The following is an 18,187-nucleotide window of genomic DNA, read 5'->3' as shown; positions in this document are numbered from 1 at the left end:
TCCTCATGTTCTTTCTGGATGGGATCAGCCTTCTCTTGCTCCTCTTCAACCCTGGCTGCCTATAAAAAGAGAGGAATAAAAGTTCGTGCCCTTAATGGAGGAGTTAGACATAAGATGGTAAACTTTGAGGTCAAAGTTGTTCTCCAGTGGGCCTAAGGACTGGGGTGGGGATGGGGGAAGATGAGATCATGAAGGGGTGAGACCAGAGTGCCTGGTAGGGCTGCTGTGTATGGTTCTGCAGGTTGTGCACTGCACAAAGGCTTCCTGTCTAAGGGAGTGCTGGTCCTACACAGACATGGTAATGCATATATGAGTGAATCCATGACAATTTTCTGGCAAATCGGGAGTAAAGTGTCTTTTCCTAATGGAATCAGTGTGTTACCACAATATTCTGACAGATGTCCTGCGGAGGAAGGGCTTTTTCTAATTTGCCCAAAGCTTTGACTCTGGCCAGAAGTGTGAAATGCAAAGAATCTTGAAAGCAGGCCTTCAGTTTGCCATTAACTGTGTGTTGATCGGCCTTTCTAAAGCTTCAGGTGAATATGTCTTCATAACTCAACTGATCAGGTGGGTGCTGGGCACAGTTCTGCCCTAGTTGTTACTGGTGGACCAGAGGCTCCATTGGGATTAACACCGTTAAGACTGTCTAAGTCATTTTCGACATCTTCTCTCAGTCTTACCTGACTCACACTTAACATTTCCCCAGCTGTCTGGAGTTCCCTAGGGATTTCTTGTGCTCCTGTCCATGTTGGTGAGTTGGCAGTTGTGTCTGTCCTGGGGCTTCTCTGGCTTAGTGACCAGAAGGCAGGATGGTGGCCTGGGCTGGTACAGATTGAGTAGCCTTGAACAAGTCATTTCCCTTCTCTGGGCCTCAGTTTTCTCTTACTTAAAATAATTCGGTGGCCTAAGTGGTTTCTTGGCCCTTTCCAGCTGTCAGGTTGGTTTGTTTGCCGCCGAGGCCGGGGTCTGAGTGGTGAATGTGATGGGCGTGCTTCTGAGCTCGTGGGGCTTACACTCTGGGAGGAGAGACAAGCAGACGGATGATGATGCTTTGCGGGAAAGCATGTTGGTTTCCCATTGCTGCTGTAGCAAATCACCACCCACGTTAAGAACCGCATAGCCTCACTTTCCTAATGTTTTGGCGGTCAGAAGTCTGAAATGGGCCTCCCGGGGCTCACATCGGTGCGTCTGCAGGGCGGCATTCCTTTCCGGAGGCTCTAGGGGAGACTGTTTCCTTGCCTTTTGCAGTCTCTAGAAGCCACCTGCATTCCTTTGGCTGTGCCCCCTCCCTTCTTCAAAGCAAGAAACAACAGATTAAATCCATCCCATGCTGCTTTCCCTCTGTTTTTTTTTTTTCTCCTGCCTCCCCTTCCACTTTTAAGGACCCTTGGGCCCACCTGGATAATGGAGGGTAATCTCCCTATTTTAATGCCATTTAATGAGCAATCTTAATTCCACCTGGAACCTTAATTCCTCTTTGCCAAGGAAGGTAACATAGTCTCAGGAAATGGGAATCACAGTGTGAACATCTTTTTTGGGGGATGTGGGCATCTTTTGGGGCTATTATTCTGGGACCCCTGGCAAGGAGAATCCAGCCAGTGCATAGGGGACCCATGTGTCATGGGTCCTAAGACCGTAGCATATCTAGAAGTCAGCTGGGCTGGTGCATTTAGTTCCCCTTGCTAGTCAGGACCTGACACAGTACAGGGGACTCTGTGGGGTGAGGAAGCCCTGTGCAGTGTGTGATTGTGTTTGGGTGTCCCCCAGGCAGATGGAAAGTGATGGTCGAGGGTCTGAGTGGCAAGAAGAATGGTTAACAAAGGAAATAGTATATGTGTGGGCTCTTCTAAAACAAAACAATAATGATGGTGATGATGTTATTTAGTTTTTGTTTAAAACAAGCAAACAACCAAGTACAACAAAAATACCAGGAACAACAGTGTGTACATCAAAGGGGAGTGAGTGGAGTAAAGTGCTTTAAAATCCTTGTGTTGTTCAGAAGGAGGGTAAAGATACTAAATGAACATTTCAAGCATTACTAAAGTAAAAGTCATAATGCAAAAAATCCTAACCCACTTTTCCCTTAATGCATGATGCCTCTTACTTTATCTGTCCCTAGTAGACCTTATTTTTCACTCCATCTCCCACACTGTGGATCATTTTGAAGTCGTGAATATTAATTAAAATTAGACTTTGATAGGTGAAGTATGTATGTTAAAAGATGTAGGGCACCTCTTGTTAAAAAAAAAAAAGGAAAATAGAGAGTATAACTTCCAATATAGTAGACCTAAAGAAGTGGAATGAAGAAAAAATAATCATTATAGAAGAAAGCATGATGGAGGGAAAAATCATGAAAATAGTAGAAGAAATTAGAGAGACATGCACCCCAATGTTCACAGCAGCACTATTTACAAGAGCCAACCTAAATGTTCATTGACAGATGATTGAATAAAGAAGTTGTGGTATATATACAATGGAATACTACTCAGCAATAAAAAAGAGTCAAATAATGTCATTTGCAGCAACATGGATGGACCTGGAGATCATCATTCTAAGTGAAGTAAGCCAGAAAGGGAAAGAAAAATACCATTTGATATCATATGTGGAATCTAAAAAAAAGACACAAATGAACTTATTTACAGAACAGAAACAGACTCACAGCCATAGAAAAACTTATGGTTTCCAGGGGAAAAGGGCGTGGGAAGGGATAAACTGGGAGTTCTAGATTTGCAGATACTAACTACTATATATAAAATAAACAACAAGTTCATACTGTACAGCACAGGGAACTATATTCAATATCTTGTAGTAACCTATAATGAAAAAGAATATGAAAATGAATGTGTGTATTTATTTATATATATATATATATATATATATAACTGAAACATTATGCTGTATACCAGAAATTGACATGACATTGTAAAATAACTATAATTTTAAAAAGAAATTAGAAGTACACAATAAGATGGTTGAAATAAACCCAAACATAAAATTACTTATAATAAATGTAAATAGACTAAATGGTTCTGTTAAAATACAAAATTTCAGACTTGTTTTGAAAAAACAGCTATGCATCCTCTATAAGAAAAACAGAAAACCATATAAAACACAAAGATGCAGAAAATTAAAGGTAAAAGGATGAAGATGTGCCAGTTGACACTAACAAAGGAAAGCTAACATAGCTTTGCCAGCAGCAGACAAAACAGGCTTTATGGAAAAAGCTTTACAAGAGATTGAAGAGTGGCTATGTAATGTAAAAGGCTCAGCTTACCAGAAAGATAGAACCATTCTAAACTACTAGGGGTGGGGTATAGCTCAAGTGGTAGAGCGCATGCTTAGCATCCATGAGGTCCTGGTTTCAATCCCCCCGTACCTCCTCTAAAAATAAATAAAATAAGTAGACCTAATTACCCCCCCCACAAAAAAATAAATTAATTAAACAACTACTATGTACCTAATAATTTAGCCTAAAAGTATATGAGTAAAATACTGATAGACCTTCAGGGAGACACAAGCAAATCCATCATCTCAATGGGAGATGTAACAACTCTCTTGTAGGTACAGCAGACAGAGTATCAATAAGGATATAGAAGATCTGAGTCAACTAACAATTATGTATAAATGCTGCTTTAAATAATGGCAGAATTTACCTTCTTTTCTAGCACTTGTAGAGCATCTATAAAAGCTGACTGGATTCTGCCTTCAACCAAGTATTAAATTTGATAGGGTTGGTGTCACATAAGATTTTCTGGGCACAATTCCATTTCATTAGAAATCAATGACAGAAGATAGTTAGAAAAGGATATATACAGAAAAGTGAAGGAATTAATGAAATAGAGAACAAAGATATGATAGATGATCAACAAAGCCAAAAGCTGGTTTTTATAAAAGACTAATAAAGTTAACTTATTTGGCAGGATTTATTTCTTAATAAAAGACATGGCACAAATGAACAATTCTGCGACTAGATGCTTCATAAATGTGAAATGTATGTGAAATGGAAAAATTGCTAGAAAATGAAAACTCACTCCAGAAGAATTTAAAAAATCTCGTAGTCCTGTAACATTATATAAATTGAATCAGTATTGAAAACTATCACAAAGAAAACATCAGAATCAGATGACTTTAAAGATAAGTTCTGTTATTCAAGGAACAAATAATTTCAATCCTGTACAAATTGTTCTAGACTTTAGCTAAAGAAGAACCATTTTCTAATTAATTTTATAAGGCTAGTGTAACCTGATATGAAACATAACAAGCTAAGCTCTGTTGTAAACATATGTGCAAAAATCTGAAAATATCAGCAAATCAAATTCAGAAATGAAGGGAAAAAAAAGATGATTTATCAGGCCTAAGATAGATTTATCTCTGGAGTGGAATGTTGGTTTAACATTGGAAGTCAGTTAATGTAATTCACCACATTAACAAATTAAAAGAAAGAAAAAATATGTCCATCTCAATAGATGCAGAAAAATCATTTCATAAAACTCAGCATAGAGTTATGATGAAAACTTTGTAGAACTAGAAAAAGGACATTTCCCTAACTGATAAAGCATGTCTGCAAAATCCTATAGCAAATATTATAGCTAACACTTCTACTCAGTATTGTACTGGAGGTCTCATCTCAGAGGTCTTAGCCAGTGCAGCATTGGAAGAAAAATAGAATTAACATTATAAGGATCAGGAAGAAACAAACAAAACTGTCATTATTTACAGATCACATGATTTTTCTATGTAGAAAATATAAGAGAAGCTACAATTATGTGTTAGAACAAATAAGAGTTTGGTAAGATTGCTGGATACAAAATCAGTATGCAAAAATTAACTGCATTTCAGTATACCAACAGAAATAGAAAATGTTTGTTGTTGGTATATTGCCAGCAACATAAATGATAAAATATCATTTGTACTGGCACTAAGAAATCTCCCCATGAAGAAAACAGATCTAGATGACTTTACAGATAAATTCTCCTATTTGAGGAAAAAATAACTCTAATAGTCTAATACAATATGTGCATGACCTTTATGGAGACAACTATAACTTTTATTGAAAGATAATAAAGAAAACCTAAATAGGAGAGATATGCTATGATTGTGTATTAGGAATCTCACTATTATAAAGTTGTCAGTTCTTCCAAATTCATCTATAGGTTCAATGTAATTCCAATAAAAATCCTAAGTCTGTGTGTGCATATGTGTATCAAACTCAACAAGCTGATTCTAAAACTTATATGAGAAAACAAAGTTCAAGAAAGCCAACACGGTCTTGAAGAAAAAGGACTAGATGGGTGGGGGTGGGGACTTGCCTGGCAACAGATAAAAATTATTACAAAACTTCAGTAATTCAGATGATGTACTATTGAGACAGCCATACATTGAGTGACCTGGAACCAGAATCACACATATAAAGAAACTTGATCTGTGTTGGAAACTTGATCTATGATGGACTTACAATAAAGTGTTTGGATAACTGAGAATCCATATGGAAAAAAAGAAATAGACCCCTGTATCACATTTTAGATGAAAACCAATTTTGGCTGAATTAAAGACTAAATGTGAAAGGCAACACTCTAGCTGATAGACAATATAGGAAAATATCCTTGTTTGCAACTTCAGATTTTTTTTTAAACTTTTTTTTTTTTGGTGGGGAGGTAATTAGGTTTACTAATTTATTTATTTTTGGAGGAGGTACTGGGGATTGAACTCAGGACCTTGTGTATGCTAAGCATGTGCTCTACCACTTGAGCTATACCTTCCCCACAGGAAAATATTCTATGACTTCAGGGCAGGAAAAGATTTCTTAAGTAAGACACACACATACAAAAAACTCTACTAACAATAGCATTAACATATGTTAATTAAAATTAAGATCTTCTGTTCCTCAGAAGACACCACAGAGTGAGTAAAAAATCAAGTCACAAACTAGAGGAGCTATTTGCAATCTATGTGTGAGATGAGGGTCTTAGCACCCAAAATACCTAAGAGAACTAAACATTAGATAGAAGATATACAATCCAATAGAAAAATTGGTGAAAAATGTGAAAATTTACCAATAGCAGAGAAAATCTGAATGACCAATAAACAAGAGAATAAACAAGATTATAATCAAGGAAATAAATGCAAGTTAAAACCAAATGAGATGCCATTTTACATCACCAGACATGCAAAATCAAATATTCTGTCAATATCAAATGCTGACAAAAATGTGGTGGAACTGCAACTCAATTTTTTCTTTTTTGTGGTACTTTTTTTTTTTTAGTGGAGGTACTGGGGATTAGACCCAGGACCTTGTGTATACTAAACATGCTCTATACCACTGAGCTATATACCCAACCCCCCTGGAATTCTTATATACTGCCAAAGGGGATGAAATTGCTACAGTCTATTTGGGAAATAATTTGGTAATATCTAATAAGGTTGAAGCCACACAACCTATGATGGAGCAGTCAGTCAGATAGAGACTCTTGAGAAATTTTGCACAAGTACGTCAGGAAGCATGATTAAGAATGTTCACACACTTCCTACCAAACTAAAGTAGGTGTAATAGAAGAGACTGACAAAACCAAGTGGTTTTGCTACTTGGATGTGGAGAAGCTGGAACTCTTGTATACTCTGGTAGGAATGCAAAATGACACAGCCACTTTGGAAAACAGTTCCTTTGTTTTTTAAAAAATGTTAAACATACATTTGCCATATGACCCAGCCATTCTACTCTTAGGTTATCTACCCAAGAGAAATGAAAACATAGGTCCACACAAAGACTTGTACACAAGTACTCTTAGCAGCATTATTCATATTAGCCAAAATGTGAAAATAGTCCAAGTATTCACCAACTGGTAAATGGATAAACAAGTAGGGTGTGTCCATAGAATGGAATATTACTCAGCAGTAAAAGGATCAAACTACTGACACACACAACAGGAGGAATGAGCCTCAGAAACATTACGCTAAACAAAAGAACACACAAAAGACTATATATATAATGTATGATTCCATGTGTGTGAAACTTCTAGAAAAGGCAGCCCTATAGAGAGAAAGCAAATTAGTGATTGCTTAGGGGTATGCAGGGGTGAGTGGGTGGGACTGACTGCAGATGGGCAGGAGGAAACTTCTGAGGTGGTGGCAGTGTTCTAAACCTGGATTGTGATGATGGTTGCACAACTGTATACATTTATAGTCCACCTACAAGTGGGTAAATTTTATAGTGATATAAATTATACCCCAATAAAATTGTTAAAAAAATGTTCAGTGAAGCATTCCTAATTGCCCCAAACTGGAAACACATCCAAATGTTCATTAATGGTGGAATGGATAAATTGTGGTATGTCCATTCAGTGGAACCCACTGAGCAGTACTGATGAGTCAATTATAGCTACGTGAAAAAAACATGGTATCAGGAACATAATGTGAAAAGTAAAAACATGGTGGCAAAATAATACATATACTGTTCCAATTTAGATAAAGCTGAAAGCCAGGCAAAACTGAACAAAATGTTGTTTAAAGGTGCAAACATATATGGTCCAACCATCAAAAAGAACAAGGAAGTGACCACAGAATTTGGGACAGTCTTTCTGTGAGGGGTCTGGGAATGGCATGGGACTGGGGAGGGAAATCTAAGGTGATGGCAAAGTATGCAGTTTATGCATAGTTGATTCTTACTGTTATTCTTTACATCTTATCTTTGTTTTTGAGGTAGTCTTTCTTTTTTTATTGAAGTATTGTCAATTACAGTGTGTCAATCTCTGGCGTACTGCACAATGTCCCAGTCATGCATATACATACATACATTCGTTTTCATGTTTTGAGATAGTCTTTTGAATCTACTCAATACACAATAAGAACAAAAAATTTTTTGCAAAATGTTAACCATCTGGTCCTTTAACTATTATTAGTAAACATTGCTGATGACACCCTTCAGAGCCAACCAGACACCGCAGTTGAGAATTACTGCTCCAGACTCTGATCCATCGCCTCTTTGATGATTGGACATTTTCACACAGGCAGACACCAACCACCACGTAGGGTGGGTTCAAGGAGTTCCCATCCTTCCTTTTCTTCTTCTGCAGGGGTAGGGGGAGGCAGAAAAACAGAAGTTTAATGACATGTGCACCTCTTGTATACATGGAAGATATGAGGAAAACTGAGTAACTCCCCATCCTTCCTCCTGGTGGGGACAGGGCGTGGATGGGGTAGTGGAGCACAGGGATCCCAGGCTAGGACTCTTGTTTCTTCGTGAGGGTGGATGTGGTGTGCAAGGATGAAGAAGTCTGGGAAAACCATCTGCATCTACCTCGATGGCAAGCACGGGGGAACCTCAGAGTGAGAGGAAAAGAATTGAACGTGGGTGGGTTCGTGGAGAGGGGACGCTTCTCGAGGCCCTGCTGGACCACGGCAAGGATGCTTATAATTCAGTGTGTGTCACTTCAGGCTTGCTTTTGGCTAAACTTGAAGTATCTCCTGGGATTGTATTTGACTCTGTGTACAACTTTTTATTTTTGGTTGGGGGGAGGTAATTAGGTTCATTTACCTAATTTTTTTTTTCTAACGGAGGTACTGGGAATTGAACCCAGAACCTTGTGCATGCTAGGCGTGCTCTCTACCACTTGAGCTACACCCTCCCTCTGATTCTGTATACGACTTTTAAAAACTTGCAGGGAACTTTGCCGTTATTGCCAGCATCTCATGGTCATAATGAAGTTATAAGTTAAGGAGTTACATTTAAGAAATTAAACTACATGCACTACAACACAGAAGGAAATGCATATAAACATTTACCCCATCTCTGAACTGGGAGGGTTTTTCTCAGCATTTAGATGAAGGATGAGATCCCAAAGGAAAAGCAATAGATCTGACAACATGAAAAAAATGTATAAAACACTAATAACAACAAATGCTAGAAGGCAAGTGTTTCCTCAAAAGAAATATTTATGGCAAATATTTCCCCCAAACATATGTGTATGATAAATATTTTCCAATATATATTTTCCAAAATATATTTGGGATATATATGAGAACACTGGGTCACTATTTTTAATATTCATATTGATATGTATATAAAACGAACTGGGAAATTATTAACACATCAATAGAAATATCGGAAAAAAGAATATGAACAAATGATCCATAGATGACATAAAAATAATTTGTAAATATGTGAGAAAAAAGTTCAATTCCACTAGTAACCAAGGAAAGGCAAATTAAGAGACTATTTTTACCTATCAAATGATTTTTAAAAATCCGTCAGATTTTCAAGAACTTGAGATGGATCCCTTCCTGTACTTACCATTTTGGAGAGCCATTTGGCAGTATCTGTTAAGAGCCTCAAGGTGTTCATATCCATTGGATCGATGATTTGACTTCTAGGAATCTGTTCTAAGGAAATAACCCAAGAGGCAGTCAGAAATTCAAGCAGAAATGTTTATTGCAGGGTTGTTTGTAACAGTACAGAATTAAAAACAAGTCAGTGACCAGATAAAAGGGAGCAGTTAAATGATGGTGCATTTATATGATAAACTATTATAAAGTCAATGAATTGAGCTTCTGTTAATTATTAATGACATAGAATGCCCATGATGTAAATTTGTAACCATAGTATAATTCTAGAATATTAACAGTGGTTCTCCCTGGGCTGCGGGATTATGGAAGATGCCCTTCCCCACCCTTCTAATAAAGTGTCAAGAGCTATGCTTTGGAGTCAAATAGAGCTTCCATCTTCAAAGCCAGCAATGGCCGGTCGAGTCTTTATCACATCGTATCTCTCTGACACGGACTCTCCTGCCCCCCACTCCACTTTTAAGAACCCTTGTGATTATACTGGGCCCACCTGGATAATCCAGGATATGTTCCCTATTTTAAGATCAGCTGATCAGCAACCTTATTTCCAACTCCAGCTTGAATTCCTCCTTGCCATGAGTGGTAACATATTCACAGGTCTGGGTGGCATACTTCTGCCTACCACACCAGCTACATGACCTTGGGCAAGTGATTTTCTTGAATCTCAGTTTCTTCTATAACAGGGTTTCTTAACTTTAGCACTATTCACATTTTGGGATGGATAATTCTTTGTGGTGGGGGCCATCTTGTACATTGTGCGTTGTTCAACAGCATCCCTGGCCTCTATCCGTTAGATGCCAGTAGCAACTGCCCCCCTCCCTGCAATGTGAAAACCAGAAACACCTCCAGGCTTTGCCACATGTCCCTCAGGGGCAAAATTGCCCCTGGTTGAGAACTGATCTGCAAAATGGGTATAGTTCTTACCTCGCAGTGTAGTTGTGAGAGTCAGACAAGATAGTGTATGCATAAGGTTTAGCTCGTGCATAGCAAGGTCCCCCCAAGTATTATCTATATTTCACTTTTCTGAATGCACTTTACTGTTACAGTAATTAGTATATGTGCTGCCGATGTGAGCACTACTGTTATGGTAATTAAAACAAAAGTTATTACAAAGAAACTCAGCAATTGGGCAGTAGGCTTAAAGAGTGAGTATTCCCCAAAGGTAAAGACACCTTTTCAATGAAAATATTACAAATAAATTTCAGTTATTCAAATACTGGGTTAATTCCGATTATGAAAAATTCAAACAAAATACACAAGGCTAATGTTTTCTTTCATTTTCCCAACCCCACCCTCTATCATTCCCTGCCCAGAGGTGACCCCTGCATATAAATGCCATGAGGACAGGGACCTCATCTGTATTTTTCATCATTTTATCTTCAGAGATTGTAGTAGTGCCAGGCACACAGTAGATAATTCAGTTCAGGCTTGTCAAATGAATGAATGGATGAGTGAGTGAGTTTAGTGTATTATTCCAGTTCTTTGAAAAAAATTGCTATATAAATCTCAATGCTGGTTTTTGTATCCTAGTTCAACAGTTTATAAGCTACATGGTCAAATTATCCAGCTTCACAGAGTCTTAATAATTTCACCAGCAAAAGGGGTTAATACTGCTGCTGCCTGGGGTGGTTGTGAGGTATCCCAGTTCTTTGGCCATGAATTTATATGGACACACACATTCTTCTAAATTTAGTGTATCTGAGATCCTATGTATTGTTCTGCAGTTTGCTTTTTTCATTTAACATGTCTTAGGAGCTCTCCAGGTCAGCGTATATAGGGCCATCTCACTCTTTGTAGCTGCTGTAAAGATGAACCATGGTTTGTTTAAGGGATGGTGTCAAGCTCCCTGCCTTCTTCCTCCCGGTGTCTGGCAGGTGCTCAGTGAACAAATGTGTTTTGCTGAATCACTGATTAGGCAAAGTGCTCCCCAAGCTGGAGGAGCCTGTTGATATTTTAGTTTTCATCAACTGTGCAAATCTTTGAGCCTTTTTGGTTTGAATGCGTCAGAGTCTGGTCTGGAAATCTACCCGAGATTATTTTTAGCCTGTTTGGCCAAGGGATCAGCCGCTCTATGGAAACGCTCACTCAGGGCTAGGGGCCAGTCTGCATGTGTGGCCTCCAGCAGGCACTCACAGGCTCTTGAAGATATGCCTGGGCCTAGGGTGGAAGCTGATTCGGGACTGTGAGTTCCTGAATCTTAGAGCAGGACTGAGGGATTGGCCCCAGCCAATATGTAAGGGACCCGAGGGGATTCCTGGATCCTCTTCTGGTACTGCTCAGACTGTCTCTATGATAGTGGTTGTACAATAACGGGACATTCCTACTCTGGCCTCAGCCTCTGCCCATCCTTCCCTCAACTTCAAACAAGCTGTGAATGTTCACACCTTTGCATGAGCTGTTTCCTTTGCCAGGAATATCCTTCTTTTTTCCTTTTATGCATTCAAGGTTCAGCTCAAATGGCCCTTCTTGGGGAAAGCTTCCCCCTTCCCACCGGGGAAGAGCCGGGCACTTTCCTCTCTGCGTGCCCAGAACCTCTGTACCTGCTATATGCTGGTCACAGAATAGGGCGAACCACTGCCACCTGTCTGCTCCCCTCACCGGATGGGGACTTCTGGAGGCAAAGACCCCAGTGCCCATCCGAGTGCCTGGCACATCATGAGACTTTACAGATATCTGCTGGATGAAGGAAGCTCAGTGACAACAGAATAAAGGTGCTCGGGAAGAAGCAGGTGAACTGGAATGAATGCCCCATGGGGGAGGAAGCACAGGCTCTCCTTGGGACAACTTCCTCGTTGTCTTCAGAGTGGTCCTTTCAGGCAGGAATAGGACACCCAGCATGTCAGAGACCTGAATTCAACTCAGATGAAATCTCTGTCTAATTTCTAAAAAATACTACAGGAAGATGGCATTTGTTTCCATGACACTACTTTTCCATGTAGCTGAGAAACAGAGCATCCTGACATATTCTCTATGTTGGAAGTCGTGTCAGATTAGCATAGTGATGGGTGCTTTTCTAGGGGTCTGACCCCCAACACCTCAACCGTTCAGGGGGAGGCTGAGAAGTGGGAAGGGGTGGAAGGCCTTGGGTAACTGTCTCAGAGAGTTCTACCAACGCATTTTTGCCGTGCAGAAGAGTCAGCTCCTCTCTGGGAACCTATGAACTCTTACTTTACACACATTTGTAACAGGTTCCTTTGTCTGGTTTCTCAGCTCAGACTGTCAGGTGGTGGTGATAGAGAACTGGGTGGTGGGTTGAGCAAGGCCTGTTGGAAGCAGTGAAAAGAAGTCACCGAGAACCTGACAGAGAGGAGACCAGCAGACTGTGAAAAACTGGTATGGACACGATTCGAACAGAGCCATCTTGGGCTGGGCTATTTAGCATTTGGACAAATAGCCCAACTTGCATCCAGTCACCTCTATAGATACTACCCTATGATGGCAAGATATAATCATTTGGTAATGTTAATTCTGAATTATTAGAAAAATATTAAATTCCAATTACTCTGTTTAAGAGGGCAGGAAATGTACATAGTACAGTTTAGAAAATGATGAACACACAGTTTGGCGTTTGGAGTGTCTACCATGTGCCTGTATTTACTTATGTGTTATCCCTCCCTTCTGAGATCCACCAGGTAAATAATAAATGTGTCCAGCAAAGAGCTTTACCTTGTTACCTCATTTAATCTCCAGCAACCCAGGGTGGTAGGTAATCCCGCTTTATAGATGTGGAGGGTGAAACTCAGAGAGGGAATGCAGTGCATCCAAGGTCACACAGCCAGCAAGAGCTGGATGGGACTTCAATTCCAGGTTAATAGACTCCAAAGCCAGCACTCTTAAGCCAGGGGCCCTGACTCTGTGCTGTGATTTTTCTCTCTCGCCTCAGCCGACTGCCGCCCTGCTGGGTGTATCTCCTGTTGTCCTTTAATTGCTCCACTTGCCCCAGCTCCCATGGAAAGTTTCGGGGTGATGGAGTTGCCTCCCAGGAGGCTGGATGCATTGTTAGGGCCCCTGATGTCCACCGCTGTGACATTTGCTAATGAATAGCTCTCTTCCTGGAGCCAAAGAAAATTCATTGTCCTGCCACAGGAAAAACATACCACATGTTCCCTGACAGCGCAAAGACGAATGCTGTCTGGACATGCTCACGCTGTACCCACGGCCTTTGGTTGAACCGGCCACACCTGCCTCTGGAACAGAGGTAAAGTCCAGGGCCATCTCTCTGCCTAGAGATGGGGCTCAGCTGGAGGGTGGAAGGTGGCAGCTCCTGGGAGGCAGGATCCAGGGTCCTGGCCATGAAGCCACAGCGGCTGCCCTGCTGGCTGCTGTGAGTTTGAGGGTGTGTGAGCCCGAGAACCTGCTGGAGGAGCCCAAGGCACTATCGCACCACCTCCCCTGAGCTGCTGCCTGCAACCGGAGGCCACAGCACCCCCCCCGCCCACCTTGTTGAACACAGGGAACTCACCACGTAGCAGTCGCCCGCCGGAAAGGGAACGGGTCCTGAGTGAGCTGGAGCTGGGGCAGCTTTCTGACCCACCAGTGGCTCACAAGTTATTTCCTTCCTCTGGACCTCAGATTCCTCACTGTTAAATAAAGACATAGGTGATGGCTTGGAAAACCGTTCATACTTATCGCTGTTAAACAGGGTCTCAAAATCGGATGACCTCCCCGCTGCTATCTTGTTAAATGAAACATTTGGTAGGTATATTTTCCCCTGCGTACTTTGTGTGAGAAATATCGAAATACATAAGAAAATATATGTATATTTATAGAAGGAGATATATACATACATCCATAATCGCTAACCGTGGTCATCTCCAGGTGGTGGAATTATGGGTACATAGTTCTAGCCTTATTTTTTTGAACATAAAAAACTCAAACCCAGGATGTTAGGGTTCAAATGCTGTGCTGCTGGCTCATTGATGCTGCTGCCTCTGCTTTTAAAGCCCAACAGTAACTCTCCTTCTTGTCCCTGGAGGCTGCAGCCAGCTCATCGCAGGGACCAGGTCCACCTGCCAGAAGCCCTTGGTAGCCACACCTGCCCATTCTACCCTGTTTCCCCTTCTGGGTTCCCCATGTGGCACACTGGAGCATGCTTTCAGCTGGGAATTGGTGGTGCCAAACTCCAGTTTCAAAACAGCCCTTGTGGAAGTCTGAGTCCTATATGTTTTTCACCTTTCACCACTGGACCCATTGCCTCCACCCTAGATTCAAACATCAACATTCAACATGTTGGCCTGGAGAGGTGAGAACTGGAGTAGAGTGAGGCAGGTGGGTGGAGCTCTGAGGGGTCTTCTCTGCTTTCCAGTCTTAGCTTGGGCTGCTATCACAGGATACCATGGACTGGGTGGCTTATAAACAACAGAAATTATTTCTCATGGTTCTAGAGTCTGGAAGTCCAAGATCAAGGAGCAGGTGGATTATCTGTCTGGTGGGGCCCTTCTTCCTGATTCATAGATGGCTGTTTTCTCACTGTGTCTTCAGATGGCCTCTTTTGTAAGGGCACTAACCCCACTCATGAGGGCTCCCCCTTCATGACCTAGTCACCTCCCAAAGACTCTACCTCCATCTAGCTTCCCATTGGGGGTTAGGTTTCAACATAACATTGGAGGTGAGCACAAACATTCAGTTTATAGCACTCTCCTTCTCAGCCATTCTCTAAGGTCACTCCTGACCCATACCTGTTCTCTCTGCCCTCCACGCTCTCCTGTAGTAAATCTGGCCCATGCATCAGAGCCAGCTCGTATGCTGCCTCCTTTTGTGTAGGCTCTGGCAGTAGACTGGAAAAGTGAGTTCCATCTCCCCAGCATGCTTTCCCACACTCCTTCTTTAGGTTCCTCTGGGGAACTCCCTCAGGCCATGTGGTCCTTATAGGGCTGTCAATCACAGCTCTGTCTTTCCCACAGGGAGGTCAGCATAGGACATAGTCTGGCCAATCAGAGGATCCAACCCCCTGGCCATAGAGATTGGTTCAGAGATGGGCATGTGACCCAAACAGAACCAGTCAGACTCTTCCCTGTGATTGATGTGAGCATGTTGCAAGAGAGAAGCGGTCTTTTCACTAACACTGCTTACCTGAGATGCTGTGAGTCTGCAGCTGCTGGTGGACACCTTGCCTGCATAGGAAGAGCACCTCATGCTAAAGAAAGCCATATACAGACAGAGCCCAAATGACATAATTGCTTCAGCCTCTGGATCCAGCTTTACCTGCAGCAGATACTCCTGAACTTCTCAATGAGCTGGTAAATCTCCATTTGATTTGAACTGGTTTGATATGAGGTTCTGTTCCTCGCATCTGAAGGAGACCAGACCAGTTACAACTCCTGGTCACCCCCTGCCCATCAGTGCCTCCCAACATGCACCTCCTTGGAGTTAGTAACTCTTATTTAAACTTCTGAGCTACATCGTTACCACTTGCTACTGTCCTGCTCCTCAGCAGGACCTCCCTGCTCCTCTTTCGGCCCACAGCTCTGAGACCATAGGTCGTAGCAAAGGGGGATTGAGTGAACCGGAGAAGGATGAGTGAACTTCAGGACCCGTTCTCCAGCTGCTCACACTTCTACTCAGGGACAGGCTGGGTCTGAACTTACCTTACAAAGAGACTTTTAAATACAACAAACAGATCCAGCCCCACCAGCCAACATTCCTACTTCAGGAATGAGGCTGGGCTTGGGCAGTGCCTCGATGATCCAGTTCTGACCTGCCACAGGCCGAGGGAACAGACAGAATTGTTCCGGGAGGAATGAGAGAGCCCAAAGCCATAGCGCCAGCACCTGCCAGGGACAGGGCTGATGTCAGGGAGCATCTCGGCTCCTTGGAGGGCAGCCAGAAGCTGGCTGGGAGGTCAGAGGCAGGGCTCCTTGTGGTAATGGAGCCACGGCCCAGACAGGGGTCCACTTGGAATGTGTGGAAAGCTGCCTTCCTGCCAGGAATCTTGACCTTGCACAGCTTCAATTCCCAGGGGAAAGTTCAGATTTATTTAGTGTGATGCAACCCTGGGACCTGGGCATTTTTTTCACTGTGCCTGTAAGAATAAAACTTATGATGGGTTTTTAAAAAAACAGAATCAAGTAATCAATATATTTCCAGGTCTGCAACTCATAGAAAGCTTGGCGGACACTTGAAGAAACGTTTTCCTGTAATAAATTAGAAAGTGTTTTATTTTTCCTTCAGCTAATTTTTTCACAATACATTTGATTGTGGTGTGGTGAGACAGGATTCTTTTAAATAGTTCTTCCCTTAAACATAACATCTGCTGGTCTCAAATTGCCAGAAGGGATCCTTAATAAGTCTGAAATTGATGAAGATAAAATATTAATTCTACACTTTGCCCCTATTTTATTTTGATTTACGAAACTCACCCTCTCTTCCTTACACTGGCTCTCAAGTAAATACCATGACTGTGGCTTAGGTATTCAGTACATCCACGGCTGGTGGATTTAGCAGAAGCAGGGACAGCAGGGAAGATAAATCAGTATTTAGAGATTCTATCCAATGAGACAACAATGTAGTCCCTCCTGTGATGGAAGTGATTCAGTGTGATTCAACATTATCAGCTTGCCACCGGATCACTGGCTGATCCCCTTGGGGGATGGTGACATGTCTGTAGCCAGACAAGCCTTGAGGAGGGGAAGTCGTATTGCTGAGCCATGATGTCGTGGCCACTTTGGTGTCAGTTCACAGCCAGTGCCTAGTACTCCCTAAAAAGTCTAGTTATTTCTCCTTCTCCAATGCACAGGAACCTGCTCACCTGGGGGAAGGCTGTGTTGGAGGAGCAGGGTTCTTTCCCAAGGGACTGTGACATACCATGTTTCCAAACGTGGCTGTGTTGAATGTAGGCCGTCTTACATGCTCTTTTTATGATATGATGTTGGGACTCCTCCTCTGAGTGGTGGGGCCTGTGATCTCTTCCCTTGAACATGGGCTGGTCTTCGTTCTAAAGCATGGTTGTGATGGTTCACATTGTGTGTCAGTTTGTCTGGGCTAAGGGATGCCCAGAGAGCTGGTAAAACATTGTTTCTGGGTGTGTCTGTGCAGGTGTCTCTGAAATTGATGAGCATCTGAATCGGTGAACTGAGCAAAGCAGATGGCCTTCCCCAGTGCAGGTAGGCATCATCCAATGCGCTGACATGCATAGAAAAAAGCGGCTGAGGAAGGGCGAATTCATTCCGCTTGAGCAGAATGCTTATTCTGTCTGCCTTCTTTGCCCTCAGATGTTGGTGCTTCTGGTTCTTGGGCTTTCAGAGTCACTTCCGGACTTACGCTGTGAGCTCCTGACTCCTAAAGCCCCACCCCACTCCCCATTCTCGGGCCACTGGACTCAGACTGAATTACACCAGCTTTCCTGGTTCTCCAACTTGCAGATGGTAGATTGTGGGACGTCTTGGCCTCCATAACTGTGTGAGACACTTCCTATAATAAATCTCCGTTTATATCTCTATGTATGTATCCAATTGGTTCTGTTTCTCCGGAGAACCCTGACTAATACAATGGCAGTAGTGGAGCTGCTTGGCATCTGAACCAAGGCTATAAAAAGCGATCCGGTTTCCATCTGGTGTACACTCTTTCTATTTTTTTCTTTCCTCCCTTCCTTCCCCTCTCTCTCTCCTTTGACATGTGCTTTGGGAATCCTGAGCCAACATACAAGAAGCCTGGCTGCTCTGAAGCTGCCATACTGGAGTGACCACATTTGGAGGCCAAACAAAGGTAGAGAGGTGGCTGTCTGAGTCCTCTGAGCTTTTTAACGCCAGACGTGTGGATGAGCCTTTGGATGATTCCAGCCCCCAGCCTCTGAGTTGTTCCAGATGATACCAAGTAGAATAGAGATTAGTTGTTCTTGCTGGGCCCCATGCAA

The sequence above is a fragment of the Vicugna pacos genome, chromosome 11, assembly GCF_048564905.1.
Source record: "Vicugna pacos chromosome 11, VicPac4, whole genome shotgun sequence".
Taxonomy (NCBI): Eukaryota; Metazoa; Chordata; class Mammalia; order Artiodactyla; family Camelidae; genus Vicugna; species Vicugna pacos.
The sequence above is the reverse complement of the archived record's forward strand: the minus strand, read 5'-3'. Positions refer to the sequence as shown.